The 4473-nt window shown below is 48.4% G+C and overlaps 1 long non-coding RNA gene across 1 annotated transcript; it reads left to right on the forward strand.

Annotated features, from left to right (window-relative positions):
- Positions 1-2129: 2129 nt before the first annotated feature.
- On the forward strand, positions 2130-4200 carry LOC135528835 (uncharacterized). Its single transcript, XR_010453591.1, has 4 exons — positions 2130-2204; positions 2314-2444; positions 3291-3461; positions 4096-4200. It is a non-coding gene; the product is annotated as an uncharacterized LOC135528835 (long non-coding RNA).
- Positions 4201-4473: the final 273 nt, after the last annotated feature.

Raw genomic sequence — 4473 nt, forward strand, 5'->3', positions numbered from 1 at the left:
CTCCCCATCGTGACCCAAACCTCCTGAAGCATCCTCCCCATCGTGACCCAAACCTCCTGAAGCATCCTCCCCACTGTGACCCAAACCTCCTGAAGCATCCTCCCCACCGTGACCCAATCCTGCTTAAGCATCCTCCCCACCGTGACCCAAACCTGCTGAAGCATCCTCCCCGCCGTGACCCATAACCTCCTGAAGCATCCTCTCTACCGTGACCCAAACCTCCTGAAGCATCCTCCCCACCGTGACCCAAACCTCCTGAGCATCTCCCCGTCACCAAACCTCCTGAAGCATCCTCCCCACCATGACCCAAACCTCCTGTAACTTCCTCCCCACCCCAGTGACCCAAACCTCCTGTAGCTTCCTCCCACGCGACATGATCCTCCTGTTTACTTCCTCCCCCACAGAGTTCCAACCCACTTCTAATCTCCCTCCCCCACAGTGACCCAACCCTCATGTAACCTCCCCACAGTGACCAAACCCTCCTTTAACCTCCACACAGCGATCCAATCCTCCTCTAACCTCCACCACACAGTGATCCAACCCTCCTCGTACCTACTCCCATAGCAACCAATCCCTCCTCTAACCTCCTCCCCACAAAGATCCAATCCTCCTCTGATCTCCTCCCCACAGACATCCAACCCTCCTCTAACCCCCTCTCAACAGCGACCCAACCCTCCTGTAACCTCCCCCCACAGTGACCCAACCCTCCTGTAACCTCCCCCCACAGCGACCCAACCCTCCTGTAACCTACCCCCATAGTGACCCAATCCTCATGTTACCTCCACCACACAGACATCCAGTCTTTCTGTAACCTCCTCTTCACAGCAACCCAACCCTCCTGTTACTTTCTCCCCTAAGCTATCCAACCCTCCTGTAACCTCCCCCCACAGTGACCCAACCCTCCTGTAACCTCCCCCCACAGCGACCCAACCCTCCTGTAACCTCCCCCCATAGCGACCCAATCCTCATGTTACCTCCACCACACAGACATCCAGTCTTTCTGTAACCTCCTCTTCACAGCAACCCAACCCTCCTGTTACTTTCTCCCTAAGCCATCCAACCCTCCCGTAACCTCCCCCACAGTGACCCAACCCTCCCGTAACCTCCCCCCACAGCGACCCAATCATCCTGTAACCTCCCCCCATAGCGACCCAATCCTCATGTTACCTCCACCACACAGACATCCAGTCTTTCTGTAACCTCCTCTTCACAGCAACCCAACTCTCCTGTTACCTTCTCCCCTAAGCTATTCAACCCTCCTGTTACCTTCTCCCCTAAGCTAGCCAACCCTCCTGTTACCTTCTCCCCTAAGCTATCCAACCCTCCTGTTACCTTCTCCCCTAAGCTATTCAACCCTCCTGTTACCTTCTCCCCTAAGCTATCCAACCCTCCTGTTACCTTCTCCCCTAAGCTATTCAACCCTCCGGTTACCTTCTCCCCTAAGCTAGCCAACCCTCCTGTTACCTTCTCCCCTAAGCTATCCAACCCTCCTGTTACCTTCTCTCCTAAGCTATTCAACCCTCCTGTTACCTTCTCCCCTAAGCTATTCAACCCTCCTGTTACCTTCTCCCCTAAGCTAGCCAACCCTCCTGTTACCTTCTCCTCTAAGCTATCCAACCCTCCTGTTACCTTCTCCCCTAAGCTATCCAACCCTCCTGTTACCTTCTCCCCTAAGCTATCCCACCCTCCTGTTACCTTCTCCCCTAAGCTATTCAACCCTCCTGTTACCTTCTCCCTAAGCTAGCCAACCCTCCTGTTACCTTCTCCCCTAAGCTAGCCAACCCTCCTGTTACCTTCTCCCCTAAGCTATCCAACCCTCCTGTTACCTTCTCCCCTAAGCTATCCAACCCTCCTGTTACCTTCTCCCCTAAGCTATCCAACCCTCCTGTTACCTTCTCCCCTAAGCTATCCAACCCTCCTGTTACCTTTGCCCCTAAGCTATCCAACCCTCCTGTTACCTTCTCCCCTAAGCTATCCAACCCTCCTGTTACCTTCTCCCCTAAGCTATCCAACCCTCCTGTTACCTTTGCCCCTAAGCTATCCAACCCTCCTGTTACCTCCTCTTCTTCTCTTTCCTCGGGGAGCTGGTGTGTATTGCCACGGTGGAGTCTTTCTTTATGCTGCGCTACCTGGCTGAGAAAGTGGCAACAGCACAGGAGACCGAGGAGGGAGTCACCGAGGACGGGATCGATGACTCCTTCGAGGTGAGACTACACTACAGCTAGATATTTGATTCTGGGCAGGAGGATTTCATTAGTTTTTCTGCTATAACATTTCTCTATTTCTCTCCCAACCCCCTGCCCCTCTCTCTAGGTGCTGTGTGAGATTCAGGAGGTGGTAAAGACTGGTCTGTGGGTGGGAGACTGTTTCATCTACACCAGCTCTGTCAACAAACTCAACTACTACCTAGGAGGAGAGATTGTCACCATCGCCCACCTGGACAGGTAAGGCTATACCTACCTGCTGGGACTGATACATTGACCTTTTCACCTCAAACTACCTGTTATGCAAGTGTTTCAATATGTCAAATATCTCTCAACTCTTATAGTGCCCTAGGGCCAAGAACATGAAGGATTCATGCCTTACAAAATGTAATGTCAGAATGTCACTGTGTGTCTAGACATGGTTTCTTTTCATTCTAGCTATGTGCTGACCTTCTTAATACTGGTGTTGTATTAACTCCCCTGTCTGTGTGTCCTATACGACTATATACTGTACCTGTCGGTCAAAAATTCTGTAGTTGTATTGACTCCCTGTCTGTCTGCTATAGAACCATGTACTGTATCTGTCAGTATAAAATATTGGTGTTGTATTGACTCCCTGTCTGTCTGATACAGAGCGTTGTACCTGCCGGTCTAAAATACTGGTGTTGTATTGACTCCCTGTCTGTCTGATACAGAACTATGTACCTGCCGGTCTAAAATACTGGTGTTGTATTGACTCCCTGTCTGTCTGATACAGAACTTTGTACCTGCCGGTCTAAAATACTGGTGTTGTATTGACTCCCTGTCTGTCTGATACAGAACTATGTACCTGCCGGTCTAAAATACTGGTGTTGTATTGACTCCCTGTCTGTCTGATACAGAACTATGTACCTGCCGGTCTAAAATACTGGTGTTGTATTGACTCCCTGTCTGTCTGATACAGAACTATGTACCTGCCGGTCTAAAATACTGGTGTTGTATTGACTCCATGTCTGTCTGATACAGAACTATGTACCTGCCGGTCTAAAATACTGGTGTTGTATTGACTCCATGTCTGTCTGATACAGAACTATGTACATCCCTAAGGGTGACCGTCTGTATCTGGGTGATAAGGAGCTTAACATCGTCACTTACTCTCTGCTGGTGTCGGAGTACTAGACAGCTGTAATGAGGAGGGACTTTGGGATGGCCGACAGGGTCCAACCCACCATCCCTAAAGAGATGAGGACCAGGGTCGCCCACTTCCTAGAGAAACAGGTGAGACTTGGAAGGAGGGTGTATTTTTACATTGGTATTTGTCTTAACGCACACCATTTCTGTGTTTCCTCTCTTGTGTATGTGTGTGTTGTACAGTGAGGCAAAATGTAGTTAGTCAGCCAACAATTGTGCAAGTTCTCCCACTTACAAAGATGAGAGTTCTGTAATTTTCATCATAGGTACACTTCAACTATGACAGACGAAATGAGAAAAAAAATCCAGAAAATCACATTGTAGGATTTTTAATGAATTTATTTGCAAATTATGGTGGAAAAATAAGTATTTGTTCACCTACAAACAAGCAAGATTTCTGTCTCTCACAAACCTGAAACCTCTTCTTTAAGATGCTCCTCTGTCCTCCACTCGTTACCTGTATTAATGGCACCTGTTTGAACTTGTTATCAGTATTAAAGACACCTGTCCACAACCTCAAACAGTCACACTCCAAACTCCACTATGGCCAAGACCAAAGAGCTGTCAAAGGACACCAAATTACAGACCTCTCTCATCTTTTTAAGTGGGAGAACTTGCACAATTGGTGGCTGACTCAATACTTTTTGCCCCACTCTCTCTATATATATATATATGTGTGTGTGTGTGTGTAACCCTTTCTCCTCTATCTCTCTTGCTGCAGGGTTTCAGGCGGCAGGCCCTGACTGTGTCAACAGACTCAGAACACAGGTTTGAGTTGGCTCTGCATCTAGGAGAACTGAAGATCGCCTACCAGCTGGCTGTGGAGGCCGAGGTGAGACACCACTTAAAGGGAAAGGCTGGGGAAAATGTGGACAAACTGGGAATTATAGTCCTGGAATGCAAGGGAAGTATTGATAAATGTAGGTCCAACTGCGGATATCTGGAGACATAAAGTACTGTGGAAGGTTTTAGGCAGATGTGGAAAAAAGGCTAAAATAGACATGTTAATAGATTATATTTATCAATTAACTAAGTGCAAAGTGAGTGAACGAAAGAAAAATCTAAATCAAATCCATATTTGGTGTGACCACCATTTGCC

Source organism: Oncorhynchus masou, unplaced genomic scaffold (genome assembly GCF_036934945.1).
Source record: "Oncorhynchus masou masou isolate Uvic2021 unplaced genomic scaffold, UVic_Omas_1.1 unplaced_scaffold_10443, whole genome shotgun sequence".
NCBI lineage: Eukaryota > Metazoa > Chordata > Actinopteri > Salmoniformes > Salmonidae > Oncorhynchus > Oncorhynchus masou.